A 15903-nucleotide genomic window follows, 5' to 3' on the forward strand; every position below is an offset into this window, starting at 1 on the left:
ATCGCTGTCTCCTCATTCCTGGGCTGGTGCTGCAGCTGGCAGCTCCCTCACACCCTGGGCCCTTCTACTCCTCCCAGCACGGCTCCTCTGTCTTTCCTGAGTGAATGTCTGTGCTCAGGCAGTGAGAGACCAGCGACAGCCGCATCGGTCAGAGCCAGCGATGGGGAGGGGACCGAAATCCACCCCTGCAACTGGGCTGAGCCAAAATCCTGGCCTGTGCCTGCACTAGCATCCTCTGCGAAGCCCTTTCTGCTTTCACCCCCAGCTCTGCCGATGCCCCTTGGTCCTGACCCTCAGCCCCCCTGCTCGTGCAGTCGTGCCTCACAGCAGCCAGCTGGTGAACCTCTCTTCTGGCCTGCCTCCCACTCTAGCCCCTCGCACCCAGATCTGCCCATTCACTCTGTCCTGGCCTGCAGCCCCGCTGCTGCCCAGTTTTGACTGTTTCCTGAGCGAATTGGGTCAGTGTGTCCCGCAAGACTCGTATTTAAGCAGTCAGAATCACAGAATATCAGATGTGATAAAGTTCCTCCTCTACCTTGGTGGGTCCTGCACTTATTGGCGGATTTGCTTGCCTCAGAGATTCATGGCAGCCCTCAGCTTGGCCACTTTTGCTAGTGGCTCAAATCTGCTGTTCACTCAGATAACCTCATCACTGGCCAGCCTGGGAAAAAAAAGAGTAAGAACAATCCCCGCAGTTTCTGCTGATCCACCATGTGGGTTGGGGAACAGATCAGAGACCTTCCCCTCTGGTGGAACCTCCTGTTTTGGGTCCGGAGTTGGGAGGTTTGGGGGGAACCCAGGTCTGCCCTCTACCCTTGGTTCCAGTCTAGGGCCCTGTGGACTGTAGCTGTCTAGAGTGCCTCCTGGAACAGCTGTGCGACAGCTACAACTCCCTGGGCTACTTCCCCATGGCCTCCTCCCAACACCTTCTTTATCCTCACCACAGGACCTTCCTCCTGGTGTCTGTTAACGCTGGTACTCCTCCGTCCTCCAGCAGCACGTCCTCTCACTCCCAGCTCCTTACGCACACCTCACTAACTGGAGTGACAGCCTTTTTGAGCCAGGTGTCCTGATTAGCCTTAATTAATTCTAGCAGCTTCCCAGTTGACTACAGGTGTCCTAATTAGCCTGTCTGCCTTAATTAGCTCTAGAAAGTTCCTGAGTGTTCTGGAATAGTCCCTGTTATCTTACCCAGGGAAAAGGGACCTGCTTAACCTGGAGCTAATGTATCTACCTTCGACCACTCTCTTGTAGTCATCTGGCCTGACCCTGTCACACAGGGTTGGAAGGGACCTCAGGAGGTCATCTAGTCCAACCCCCTGCTCAAAGCAGGATCAACCCCCACTATATCATCAGTCCCAGAGCCATGCTAGGTAAGAGTTCACAGCAACATCCGAGCTCGGCCAGCATAAAAGCACTGCTTCCTTCGAGGAGGCCGGGCAGGGTTGTACACCGCGCAGGAGAAGCAGAAGCTCAGGGGAGTGGGCTGAGCGGGCCAGAGGCAGGGCATTTTGTGACTGTGTCAGAGGCTAATGTAGGTGCCTAGGGGGTATTCAACAGTCTCGGGGGGGTCTGATTCCCCATTGCCCGCCCTGCGCATTAAAACAACCAGATGGCGACACCAAATAACCCCGTGAGAGTGACAGCCAGAAAGGAGCGAGAGCCTGGCACCGGCACCTGTGCCCAGAACATTGTGTGCAGCCCCACTGCACCCTGCCCAGATCAGGATCTGCTTCACCCAGGGGATGGACATGCTGGGAGTTGGTCTCCCTCTTTGCTGCCGCTTCAGGCAGTCCCTTTTTTCTCCACCCTTTCGCTGTTCCCCTTAGGTTTCTGGATGGCTAAGCCTGGCCTGTGGAATGAGACCTGAGAACCAGTGAACTCGTTCCGTTAGTAGCTGGTGTGGCAGCAATAACCCAGCGCACCGGTGCGCCTGCCCCTCAATGCCCCACGTTAGCTGCTACTCTCCAGCACGCTCTGCCACGACGGTGCTGACTGGTGCCCCATCCCTCCCCCAGCGGGCTGCCAGCATTAAGCCTGCTGCTAACAGCTCCTTTGCCTAGGAGGCAATGTTCCATAAAGGGCAGAGGAGTCACGCCTGTCCAGGCAGGCTGCTACCTAATGCACTATACATGAAACAGACAGTGATAGACACTGACCTCCTTTCCCCTCCCTCCCCCCCGGCCTGGGCTGCAAAGTCCATGACGAGCCGCGGCCCACAGGAAAGCTCTCTGAGAGCGACCCGAGCTGTGACCGCGATGGCAGCTCTGTGCCGTTCTCATGTGCAGCCGAGCTGCGCTGGGGCGGGCTCCTTGATCTGGTCTCCGTGCAGGCAGCTCATGTAGGGCTGTCTGTCTCTCTTTGGAGCACCCCGGGGCTTTTGCTGCAGATTGGTCTCAAGGCGGGGGAGTTGGGTGTCCTTCTCCTCGCCTCAAAGAGCTCAGCATGTTTGCAGCTCCTTGCTGCAGACAGTCCTGCTCTGGCTTGTGCCTTCGCTGTAGGCAAAAGGCACGGAGAAGCTGGCTAGTAGGAAAAGAGGGTCCCCCGGGAGGAGAACTGATGGGAAGACAGGCTCCCCAAGATGGGGACGGAGCTAAGCTCTTGGAACTAGGGGTGCTGGGGTGCTGCCGCACCCCCTGGCTTGAAGTGCTTTCCATCATATGCAGGGTTTACAGTTCGGTTCAGTGGCTCTCAGCACCTCCACTATATAAATTATTCCAGCCCCCCTGCATCCCAGCATGCCTTTCACATTCAGCTGGCCCACAGGAAAGGCTAAGGCCTTGTCTTCACTCATTTCTCTAATGCAGGCAGGCCAAGCTGCTATGAGCCTTGATAGAGCAAAGCCCGGCTTGAAAAGCTGCACAGATGCAAATCATGTCTGGAATCCGAGGTGTGACGGCAGCTCGGGTAGACGCACCCAAGCTAGCTTTGGTCTAGCTAGCACCAGGAACACTCGGAGTGAAGCCTCAGCAGCCCAGGACCCTGGGTCTATATTCAGGCAGCTCGCTCATCCTGATGTAGCTTCACTGCTGTTGTCATTGGCACTAGACCAAAGCCAGCCCCTGTATGTCTACACGTGCTGCAGCCATGCCTCTGATTGCAGTGTAGACGCACCCTGAGAGTGGGGAAAACCATTTCCCTGGCCACAGCGAGGCAGCATTGTACTGTGGTTAGAGCAAGGGACTGTGAGTCTGTTTACTGGGAGTGGATTATTAATGTCATTCCTCATTGCTGGCATTGCAAAGCATACAGAGGGCAAGTCAGGGTCCCCATCGCTGTCACCCCAGAGCTCTCAGCTGGCCCTACACTATGGTCTCTCCAAAAGGTTGGGACTTGGCTATAAAGAAGATGCCACGTTGACTGTAAAGAGGTCACAGTCTTGTAACATCGCTCCCGATGATAGGGCTGAGGTCCCCCCTCTGCACTGGGATGCACAGGGGCTGAGCCATAGTCCAGCGAGACATTGCAGGTGGTGGTTCCAGGCAGCCAGAGGTCTCGGCTGAGAGGCCACAGTCCCATGGGCACCATGGGGCAGGAAGGGGAACGGAGGAAGCCGAGGCCCCGAGTTTGTATCAGGATGTCACCTCTGCTGGAATTCGTACTGCACTCGGCTCTGTGGTATCTGACCCGTTCTGTGTGAGCAGGTGTTGGAGGAGGCTTGGGGCTCTGGCAGCCTTCCTCACCCCCAAACCACCATCCCCGGGGGGAAAGGGATTGCAGGGAAAGTCAGTGGAGGAGAAGGAGTCCTTTATGTCTGTGTCAGATCTCCTACTTGGCGATTTGTCTGTATCATAAAGAGTTAAAATTCCATCAGCTCTCACCCCAGGGCAAACAGGCAGGACGGCAGAGGGATGCGAGGAGATTCATAGACCAGCCTGACTTGTAATGAGAGAAAGCATGGACCTATGGGGCCACATCTAGCATGTCCCCCCCGTCCTTGGCTTGAGCAGTATAATTCCCAGCATCAAGAGTTCCTGACCTTTTCTTAGCCAAACAAGAAATCAGCTGCGTGAAAAGGACCCCCCTGTAGTTTATCCTCCAGAGCTTCACCTGGTGAGGGGTTTCTGCTTGGCCTCGGGAGTGGCGTTTTCACTGGTCTGGCTGCTGCTTGCCAAGGAGCAGCAAGAGAGCAGCTGCTATTCCCAGAAGGGTCTTTGGACGGGTGGAATTTTCATTCACTCCAAGCCAGAGCCAGACCGTGGTGGGGTCAGTAGGTGCCGATCCCTGCGCGAAGGGCTCTCAAGCCCGCGGGCGGGGAGGTGACTGGAAGGAGTTTGCTCACTTTCCGGACCAGTCGGGAAGCGGATGGGTTTATGTGCACATTCCTGCTCTCCGTAAATAATTATACAGAAAGGGAAGGGGCATTAGCATGCATGTAACAGGGATGTCAGACACCTGGCAGATGCAGCAACCACATGTGTATTAGTCCCCATCAGAATCCTTTAGCCTTGATCTTCTTTAAGGCCAAAGCAGAGAGAGAGCCACTTTAGCACCAAGGAGCTGCTCAGAGCCATAAAGAGCTTGCTCCCCCCAGAGCCAGTGGGTTTCCCAGCACCTATCAGCATGTCCACCTTCAAGCCCAAATGCTCCAGCAGGAGAAGGCAGGCACCCAAGTGTCATGTGCCTTGCAGCTAGCACTTCTGTGTGCTTTTGATGTGGAAGGTGAACAGAGACAGGGTGATAGCTCGATGGCCTTCAGTCGCCTCCCCTGGGAAATCAGTTCACTTCCAGTGCTCATGCGTCCCTAATGCGGGAGGGGAAAACAGTGTGTTCGGAGCCGGCAGCTGGGGCAGGAGGGCCTCAGTGAAGGGGACTCCCAGCCTAATCAGGGTCACTAAATCAACCACAGCATCTTCTGCACAGCCGCTGGAGCGGGCTGGTGGCCCCTTAGAGCATAGGGCAGGGGCAGGGCAGGGCAGAATCTCTTTATTTAGAGTCTCCTGCAGCCTGAGATCTTGGCCAAGATCTGCCCTGGTAGGAAAGAGACAGGCGCATCACTGGAGAACACAGATGTTCCGAGCCGGGCACAATAGAACAAAATCATGGAGTCTGCTGTGTCCCATTTTCAACTTGGGGGCCAAACTTGGGGGCTGTTTTAGGTGCCTAAATGGAGCCTTGCAACCTGAGAATGGGCCTTCTTGTGCATAAGGGTCTGTTGCCAGCGCCATCAGAGGTGTGACTGCAGCACATGTCAACATACCCGAGCTAGTTTTGCTCTAGCTAGCGCCAATAACAACGGCAGGGAAGCCTCAGCAGCAGGGGCGAGGCACTTGGGTATGTCCCCAGGATTCTGGGTGGGTTTGTACAGCCCGTGCTGCTGTTATCGGGGCTAGCTAGATCAGAGAGCTAGGTCAGGTGTGTCTACACGTACTGCAGCCACACCCCTGATTGCAGTGTAGACAGAACTTATATCACATGGAATCCAAATGATCAGAGATGGAGGAACCCACCGAGCCCGAACTAGACCAGTGCCAAAGGCTGGTTCTACTCCCCTCACTGTGTTCTCCAGGGCTTTGTCCAGTCTTGGCCTCGGTGACCCAAGCAATGCTGCTTCCACCACTTCCCTTCAGTGTCTATCCCACCCTCTGGCTGAGCTCACCAACGCTCTCTTGACATTGTCCCTAAATTATCCTTTGCTTGGTTTCTTCTCATTACTCCTACTTTTACTCTCTGCCCATTTCCTCTTGTTCCTTGGGCAGTCGCCCTTCGGGGGGACAGTTTTCAAGCCACTTCTTAGTACTTAGCCAAGCTATAAGGTTCCTCTTTTCCCTTCTCGCTCTAGTCTCTGGGCCATTTTTGATGCTGTTCTCTGAACTGCCTTCACTTTGCCAACGTCTTTCTTGTGTGGAGGTGTCTAAAAACAGACAGATGCAGTAGGACAAGAGCTGAATAAAGAACAATCAACTACACACACACACACCCCTGGGCATATAAATCTAAGAAAAAAGGCACAGTAAGAGAAAATCCTGTGGACGGTTTCATTCCAGTGCCGACGCAGTTTTGTTTCTCAGACTACCACTCAGCGATGCAGAGATTTAATCACTTCTCAACATCTGCTGGCTTTTTTTTTTTCTAAATAGAAATTGATTTTGAATTTTGCAAATCAGACCGTGAAATCACGCTCTCTGTCTCTTGTTCTTTATAGTGTGACAAAGTGACTGCACCGAGTCTCTGGGGATGTCTGCGCTGCATTCCCAGGGTGTGATTGCAGCTCACAGAGACATCCCTGAGCGAGCTTTCATCTAGCTAGCTCTGGTCCTGCATCCATGAAGCTGCAGCAGCCTCGTGAGTAATTACCCAGGGTTCGGGGCAGGCTTGTACAGCCCGTATTGAAGCTCTTGCCGATGTGGCTTCATTGCTCTGGGACCTGAGCTAGCTAGGTTGTTATGTCTACACAAGGTACAATCACACCACGTGACTGCACAATAGACATACCCTGTGAGACTTGGTAAGAGAGTTGAACTTCCATGCAGGGGACTCGTGGGATGAGTCCCAAACAGCCAGGCCCAAGCTTGGGATACATGGTGCTCTACAGAAGGAACTGCAACATTCTCCTTCCCACTCCTCGCCAGGGTACGTTCCCGGAGACGGTGCATGTGGTTTCCAAGGGGGCTGGGAGTGAGTGGCATGACACACAGTGTTTCAGGCAGACCACATGGAACAAATCCATGACCAGCTTCCAAATGAGGCAGTTTGTTAATTGGATAAGAATAGCCCCCCCCAGCCCCCCATATAATAATTCAGGTAAAGCAGCCAGCTGTTATAACAGTGATTCCCAAACTAGGGACGCCCCTTGTTCAGGGAAAGCCCCTGGCGGGCCGGGCTGGTTTGCTTACCTGCCGCGTCCGCAGGTTCAGCCGATCGCGGCTCCCACTGGCCGCGGTTCGCCATTTTTGGCCAATGGGGGCTGCGGGAAACAGCGCGGGCCGAGGGACATGCTGACCGCCTTTCCCGCAGCCCCCATTGGCCTGGAGCGGTGAACCGCGGCCAGTGGGAGCAGCAATCAGCCGAACCTGCGGACACGGCAGGTAAACAAACCGGCCCGGCCCGCCAGGAGCTTTCCCTGAGCAAGCAGCGCCCCTAGTTTGGGAACCACTGTGTTATAAGGAGAGAGAAACTCACAACAGAGCTCAGAGAGGGAGACGGGCATACAGGGAAGGCACAAGTCTGGGTACCTAGAGATTTGGGCTCTGTTCCCAGACTTGTAGGGTGGGGATACTGATGCTGACCTGCCTGGCAGGGAAGGGCACGCAGAAGAATCCACTAAAGTTTGGGAGCACCTAAGAATGCCTCCAACTAAAACAAACTCCATAGCTCCTGGGGGTTTGGGTTGGGCTCTGAAGTTTGTGTGGCCTGGACTCAGCTTTATTATGGGCCAGGCTGGACCCTCAGACCTGAATCTCCAAATGCATCTGACTCTGGGGAAGAGCCAGGCTCACAGCCATCGCTGGTGCTGTTCTCCGGCCTCCTGCAAGCCCTTGTTTACAAAGGGTGTTAGACCTGCCGCTTGGCCTGAGCTGCTTGGAACCCAAGACTGGCTTGTGAGCAGTGGTGAGCTGGAGCCGGTTCACACCGGTTCGCTAGAACTGGTTGTTAAATTTAGAATCCCTTTTAGAACCGGTTGTCCCGTGAGGGACAACCGGTTCTAAAAGGGCTTCTAAATTTAACAACTGGCCAAAAGTGGCGCCTTAGGCGTCGACTCAGTGGGTACTCCGGGGCTGGAGCACCCACGGGGAAAATTTGATGGGTGCAGAGCACCCACCGGCAGCTCCCTGCCCCGCGCCTGGCCCCAGCTCTCCTCTGCCTCCGCCTCCTCCCCTGAACGCGCCACCCCGCTCTGCTTCTCCGCCCCCCCGCCCCCCCCCCCCGGCTTCATGCGAATCAGCTGTTCGCGCGGGAAGCCGGGGGGCTGAGAAGCAGGCGGCGGCTTCGCACTCAGGCCCAGGGGAGGTGGAGGCAGAGCGGAGGGGAGCTGTGGTGGGGGGCGGGGGGGCGCGAGGAGGGCCGCCCACACCGCAGCAGGTAACTGGGGGGTGGGGGGGGGGCTGCAGGGGAACCGCTCCCCGCCCCAGCTCACCTCCACCTCTCTGGGCTTGAGCGCGAAGCCGCTGCCTGCTTCTCAGCCCTCCCCGGCTTCCCGCTGAACAGCGGATTCGCGGGAAGCTGGGGGAGGGGGCGGAGAAGCAGAGCGGGGCGGCGCGTTCAGGGGAGGAGGCGGAGCGGAGGTGAGCTGGGGCTGGGCGCGGGGTGGGGCGGGGAGCTGCCAGTGGGTGCTCTGCACCCACCAAATTTTCCCCGTGGGTGCTCCAACCCCGGAGCATCCACAGAGTTGGTGCCTAAGGCGCCACTTTTGATGTGATCAGTAGGGGGAGCAGCCGCTCCCCCCCAGCTATGCTACCCCACCCCTTGGAGCCAGAGGGACCTGCCGGATGCTTCCTGGGAGGTGCCCCAGGTAAGCACCACTGGGTCTCCCCACCTCACCCCGCGGCAGGTCCCTCTGGCTCTTAGGGGCGGGATGGGCACCCACTACGGTGGCCCATGAGACCCTCCTGCCTGGTTCTGGGGGCAGTCAGGGGACAGGGGAGGGGGGTGGGTGGGGCAGGGGTCCAGGGGGGGAATCAAGGAACACGGGGGGTTGGATGGGGCAGGAGTCCCAGGGGGGTGGGGGTGGGCCACGACCCCCTCATGGGTTGAGGAGGGAACCGGTTAAGATTTTGGCAGCTCATCACTTCTTGTGAGCATATCCCCCTCTGTCAGAGCTGGCAGGCGCTGGGAGGGCCTCTGGGGTGACCTTCTCCCCACTCAGGGCAGGGTGTGTGGACTCTGGAGGGAGCTGCATTTGACCTATGCTGGAAAGGATCTGGGATGTGATCCCATCCTGACACTAGATGGGGAGGGGGCAAAGGGGGTGTCTGAGGATTCCCCCTGTCCCCTCAGGAATCCCATTATCTCTACATCTCTGGGTGGCTGTCGCTGTCTTTGCAGCCCTGCAGGGCTTTGTGGACAAAGGAATATTTACCCACATCCCATTGAGCCTCGCAATTGGCAGTGACTCTGCTGCAGCTCACTGGAACAAGCACATGGCAGCGCTTGGCTCATGAGGAATGGCCTTTGTGCCTACTGAGAAAATAGCCAGAGCATGCCAGCGAATACTGCCACCTGAAGTGCCATGGCAGCATTCCCCGCGGCTCAGCCAGCCCTGTCTTCTTCAAAGAATCCACACGGTTTCCAGTGAGCTTTGGCCGTTAGGGGTAGCTCCACCTCTGCTGGGCGTTCGGGTGTGGCTGGTCCTGCGGCAGGTGGGTCCTATGTCAGTTAATTAACAGAACCCCAGACCCAAACACCCCATGATCTTTACTTATCTATTTGCTTAGGTGCCTCCCTGCCTTCTCACAATCCCTGTAGTATCTGAGCACCCTGAGGCATTACAGAATCTGTCCTCACAGCCCCCCTGTGGAGCAGGGAAGCAGCTGTTAGGATCAATAAATTATCCCCATTTTGTAGATGGGGACACCAAGGCACAGAGCAGCGAAGCTATTTGCTTTGGCCACATAAGAAGTTTGTTGCAGAGCCAAGGAGTGAGTCCAGTTCAGATCTGTATGTCACAGCTCTGTCCTGCCTCTCTCAGGAGTCCAAACAAGGGACCCCGGGAGCTGAACCCTCACCATGAACTCATCACAGGTGTGAGTCCCCGTGTGGTTCTGAGCCCAGCCCAGTGTATGACGGTGGTTTGGCTCCAGTGGGATGGCACAGGATCATCAGGCTTTATTATAAAGCCAGCATGTTACTGTCCCTGTAAGTGGTGTACCTGCACAGTGGTTTGGCTGGGGTAGCTGCTGAGCGCAGCCTGTTCCTCTCAGTGTGGCTAGAACAGGCCACCAAGCTCCCTGTTTGGCCATTGCTATTCTTGGGCTGAGCCTTTCTTTATTTCCTGAGCAAAGACAGAGGCCGGCGTGCATCATTTGCTGGCAGCAGGAAGCATGCAAGGTGAGCGTTTGGTGATAAGGGACCAGCAATAAGGGGCTATAGCAGGGGAGTCAGTCTGCCAGGTTCTCTGCCCCCAACTGACAGCTGAGTCTCTCTCTCCCTCCCTCCTGCTCCCTGGCTCTGTTCTGCAATCTCAGGTTATTGGTCTGTCACAGCATTTTGGGGGCTCAGAGCTCTGTTAACAGGAAGGCTTATTTGCATTGAGGTTTGGCCCTGGACGATGTGTGACTGGGGGTTGGAAGCACCAGCTTGGGTTAAAAACATCAAGCCCCTGCTCCTGTCCGGTGAAATCTCCGTCAGACCCCAAAAGCCGTACGACCCCTAGAAGGGGGGTGCTGGGCAAAGTGCTCACCCACTTGCAGTATCCCCTACCCTTATGATAGCTTGCTGATACAATCTTCCAGGCTCTAAGAAGTCATATTACTGGATGAAGTGGGGGGAGGACCAGAGATGGGGACAGAGGACGGGTTTGGGGTGACAGGCCCTGTGCAGCCTCTTAGCCTTTTTGTGGCAGTGACAGGCTGTTAGTCATGGATGGAGCAGAGTGAGTTCCACTTCCCCGTAGCTCTGCCAGTCAATGCCCCTCCTGGTCTGCAAGTCCTGGGCTCCCCACACAGCTCCGCCAATGCCTGGCCTGCAGCGCTCCCTGCTATTCCAGACCTCACCTCCCAGCCCCAGCTCCGCTTCTGCACTTCCATCCTGACCTGTCCAAGAACCCCTGCTGGTCTGTGTCTGGGCTCCTGAGTGGGACATCTTGTGAGTGAGCACTGGATCACACTCTGCCTGTATCAGCAGTTCCCAGCCTTTGTGTGTGTCCACACCAGCCTGCACTGGCATCCTGCCAGGTCGATGCTTTCACACCCCGTGCCCGTTATTAAGACCACGGACCCAGTGTGCTGGGTGCTGTGCAGACAGGCACAAAGCCAGCCTGCCTGCCCCAAAGAGGTTACCGTCTGAAGAGCTATAGGCCTGATCCTGGAGAGTGGGGAGCAATTCCTGGAGGTGCTGAGCATGGTTGGCTCGCATTGGCTCCAGTGGCTCAGCCCCTGGCAGGATCAAGCCCCTGGGGAGCAATGCTGGAGATGTTAACACAAGTCCTGGTGGTGCAATGGAGCTTGCTCTCCTCGGCCACGATCAGCCAGACCATTTGGAAAGCCACATTCACTCTCTATTGCCAACGGGACCAAAGGAGCTGAAGCAACAACAAGCTGCCCTGCCACCATGGAATCTGGCTTTCCTTGGCCTGGCCTTCCCCACTTTCTGTCTCCCCATTTTCACATTCCAGCCAGAAGCCCCAGAGGAAGATGCAGGCTGTAGACACAAAGGCGATGCATCCTTTCTGCGGCCTGGCTCCACTACACCCTGCTTGGTATTCAAAGGGCCCTCACAGCCTTTCTCATGGATATTTTTCTCCCTGCTGCTTTATCCAGCCAGAGCTCTGTGCTTTCACTGATATCGCTCCAAGAGAAATTGGACCTCTTCTTGCCTGATGTGGGTTGTCCCCCCCCTGCCCTTCCCTCAACTCAGAGTTGTTTTTTTTCTCCTAGCACACCAGACTGTGGATTCATCTCCCATCTCCTGCTTCTGTCTCTGTTTCAGAGCAGATAAGCAGAAGGAAGAAAAAAAAATAAACAAAAGGGGTGGTATTATCCTGTGAGCCCCGACTGGGCATCACATCCTTCGACAGCAGTGTTTGTTTCCTCAGCTGCACGGCCAGCTGAGAGCCAGGAAAGAGTGTCAGAGACGTGTTCACGAACAAGAGGGAAGCGAGGAGAGCACTAGTGCTTTGTTCCCTGTTAGCTTATACCCTCATCCCAGCCATGTTCAGTAACCTCTTAGGGCTTGAGCCCTGCCTGGTCCTAGTGGGAAAGCTCCCAGCATCTCCCTGCATCAGATCACTCAGCCCTACAAGCCACATACTTCTTGTCCAAGGCAGTAATTTTTTGGGGGGAGAGGGGATGGGGGGTGACTGGGGGAAAATAGTAATGCAGTAGTAAAGGATGGTATCCTCCCATCGGGCCACATTCTGATCTTGGTTACACCAGCGTAAATAAGGAGTTAAGTCCATTCCATGTGAAAAGAATAATTAACAATCAGACATAATGAAAAATACAGCATACAAATGTCTGGAGGGGCTATAACCCACCTGCTTCAAGGCATAAACCAACCTGGACTATCGGGTCAGGAAGAAACTTTTCCACTGAGTAGGCTATTCCATAATTGTCCACTAAGGAGGAGACTTCTTGCCCCTTCTTCTGAAATAGTTGGTCCTGGCCACTGTCTGAGATGGGATGCTGGACTACCTGGTCTGATCAGTCAGGCGATTCCTATCAAGCACAAAGTCAGCAGCTTGACCGTGAGTTAGGTGTCTCTCCATGAGGTCTGCCCCTTTCGTGGCTCTGTCCAGGGATGTGGTGTGAGATACAGGAATTTCAGCTTGTGGATTTCCATGCAGGAGGCTTACAAGGCATCTGATGAGTTTTACATGTAGATTTTTTTTGGGGGAGGGGGTTTTATTATTAATGCCAAAACTTACTGAAAAACACCAAACAAAAACAACCCCTCAAAGATTTTGTTGAGCTCATTTCTCAACTAGACAGTCAGCTTGTCACAAAAGGTAATGACAATCCCTAGCTCTTACAGAGCACTCTTCATCTGTAGGGTTCAAATGCTTTCCAAAAGAGGCAAGTAGTATTAGCCATAGCTGGGGAAACTGAGGCATAGAGCAATGAAAGGACTTACCTAAGGGCACCCAGCAGGTCTGTGGCAGAGGTGAGACTAGAACCCACCTCTCCTGAGTCCCAGTCCAGGGCTTTAGCCACTAGGCTACACTATCTCAAAGCAGCTTCTAATTCCACTCAGGAGGCCACCTCCCGACTTGGCACTCTAGCCATCCTGTACCATAGGCCACACGGTCTGTCCAGTGCTGCAGTTGCAGGATCCCTCCTTTCGCTGTCCCCACTGATGCAGTGTGTCACCGAGGCCTGCCGTTGGACCTGAACCTATTAATTGGGATCCAGCTCTGGTGAGGAAGGTAGATCCTGGAACAAGCACGTTGGGCAACCACTGATGTTGCATTTGTTACCTTCACCCTGATCGTACTGAATGGGAGGTGCCAGTGTGTCCTAGTGAGGTTGTCAAAGATTACAGAGTGAGAATCCCTGATACTTTTCTCTCCAGAGTCTCTTGAGCTACTGGGAGAGCTCAAGCTTCTGACTCCCCTGATCATTATAAGGCCTGTTGATTTAGGCAGATGTCCAACTTACTAAGATGGAAGAAGGACAGTGAAACGCTTCGAAAATAAAGTGTTGAGATGCATTTGGGGGCCAGCAAGGGGGAGTGACCTGTGGAGAAGAAGATCTTCTAGAGAGCTATGGGAGGCCTATGGAGAACCAAGGACAGCAAATCGTAGTAAAACCCCAACGACTCCAGTGGGGAGGGCATGGGGTTACTCTGACAGGAGACAGACCAGCCAAGCATCTCTTAGAAGGACGTCCTTATGGCATCCAACCTCGTGCCAACCAAGGAGAAGATGGAGGGATAATACTGAGCAAGAATTAAGAGCTCTTATTATGAATGACCATCAGTGGGAACTATATGCCCTTTCCAGAAAGAGGTGGGGGCAAATTATACAAGTAGCCAATGATCTCTATGGTCTATGAGCCAGGGAGTAAATGAAGTAAGTTGCTAAGAAGCAGGCCCAACCTTCATGGCTTGGATCAAACCACACATGCCGATAAGGCTAATGGTTCTCTGTTGAACTGAAGGCATCTCAGTAGGCAGAATGTCTCACCTTGGTGAGATTTTACCAGCGCTGCAGCTCCAGCATGAATTTGTGCTGAGGCTCTTCTGCAGAGGACCGTGTGCCCCCAGTGGGCTGGACCTGAAGCATTCTGGAATCAATAAAACTTACCTGGCAACTCTGTCAGTCTTTTGCTGTTCTCAGGTTGTATTTCCTGTGCCTCAAAGTGCATCATCTCACTGACCTTCCTGCCGAAAAGCCTGCACTAGGGAAATAAAAATTGTTGCAGCCTGCTATTGGTTAGGACATGCCAAGCGTGCAATGCCTTTACCACCCTTGCATCCACACACATTGTAAACTCAGGGTGAGGACTGTAGCTAAGGTCTGGCGGAAAGGGGGAAGGCCGGGAGATACAAGTATTGCATCGTCTCCGTACAGGATGCTGCAGCCTGCTGACTGTTTGGTCCAGCAAATCAGCATCACCTGCATCCCAGCCCAGAATTCTGGAGAGATAGATGCTTCCCTACCTGGTTGAGAGGTGCAACTCAGCCAAAGAGATGAGCCTTGGAAATAGCCATCAGCTCCATGGATTTGACCGTGGCATTCACTGAGTGTATTTACTCTGGAAGCTAAGTGGAGTGAGGTTCCCTCCCAGGGGAGAGGCAGGGGCTTTCCAGGACACCTACCACTGGGGGCATTCAGAGAGCAGCTACGGCTCCCCCAATTGTTTGCTGGAGTGCCGTACTCTGAATGGCTCCCTTTTACTGAAAGAGGCTGGAGGCACAGCTAGCTGGAGGGATCATTAAAAAGCAGACCTGTCATGCCAGAGAATAAAGGGGAGCAATTAAACTCCTTCCCCTCCCAGAATTCTGAAACAACAATTTAAGGCAAGTATGTTAAGAGCCAGGAGGAAAAGACCATGGGCTGAAACCTCAGCTGACGTAAATCCACAGAGCTCCATTGATTTACAAGGAGCTATGCTGATTTACACCAGCTGAGGCTCTAGACCCATATTTTCCATCAAAGTCTTGTTCTTATAAGCTGCTAAGGGTCAGATCTCAATGACACTGGTGTAAATCTGGAGTAACCTAATTGACTTCGGTGGGGTTACTCTGGATTTCATCAGCATAATGGAGATCAGAGTCTGCCCCTTGGGAACAGGTTCTGGAGGCTCTGAGCAGAATTTTAAACTCTCTCTGACCCTTGCCAGCCATCTCCTTCCGGCAAGTACCCGGAAAAGTGGAGCAGGGCAGAGTATTGTTCCATTGCCGTGGGGTCTGTAGGTTTTCAGCAGGGGGAACTAGAAAACTGATTTGCTTCTCCACCCAGAAATCAACCCTGCTGAGTTAAAGATGGATCTGAGCCACAGACTTCAGATCCCGGTCTGACTGCTTGAAATTCAAAGCTGGTCCAAAAAATTTCTGCAGAACCGTTTGCCTCAGGGAAATGCTGATTCCACAGGAACATGTTGAATCAGTCACATTTTTCAGCAGGCTGGCCAGATCCCTGGCAGGCAGGCTTGTTGGCTCTCTGGCTGCTTGTGTGGTGGGCAGGTGAGCTGCCCTGTTCTCCAGCTGCACAGGGTGCTGGATCCCTGAGTGGCCGGCTCCCTCGTTCCCTGGCTGCCCTGTGGTTTTTGAAAAATTCTGTTCTGATTCTTCCCATTCCCCCTCCTCCCCCTGCCCAAAGATTCCCGTTTGCAGACAATTTTGCAATTCTGGCTTTCCCTTTAGAGTCAGAAGGAATTCTGTTTCAATGCTGCACATTTTTCCATGGAACAGAAAATCTGGTTCCCGTACAGCTCTAGCCAGGTCTGGCTTTAGGCTGAGCTCTGCAGCATAGGTGATCTCCAGAGGATTTTAGAGCACAAACTGTCATTGGTAATAGGGAGAAATTGGGGTTGTCTTTTCTCTGCACGGGGCTTCTTTCCACCCCTAAGATTTCTCTAACATTTTATCTCAGTCCCCTCCCATCAGCACTTGCCGATGATCAGCATTGCAGATAACCACTGGTTTGATTTTGATCATCTGTAGTTTTAATTGCCTCCCATTGTCATTTATGTTAATGATTATCATGTATTGGGGTGCCTTAGGACCTGGGTGGTAATCAGTTTTGTAGTTACGCTGTAACTGTTTGGTCATTGTCACTGCCCTGGTCTGCCTTTTCTAACAGCA

General features: G+C 54.0%; 1 protein-coding gene across 11 annotated transcripts in view; it reads left to right on the forward strand.

Annotated features, from left to right (window-relative positions):
* PTPRU (protein tyrosine phosphatase receptor type U) overlaps positions 1-15903 on the forward strand; it is a 298799-nt gene that overhangs the window by 217591 nt on the left and 65305 nt on the right. The window lies entirely within an intron of this gene.

This window comes from Chelonia mydas, chromosome 19 (assembly GCF_015237465.2).
Source record: "Chelonia mydas isolate rCheMyd1 chromosome 19, rCheMyd1.pri.v2, whole genome shotgun sequence".
NCBI lineage: Eukaryota > Metazoa > Chordata > Testudines > Cheloniidae > Chelonia > Chelonia mydas.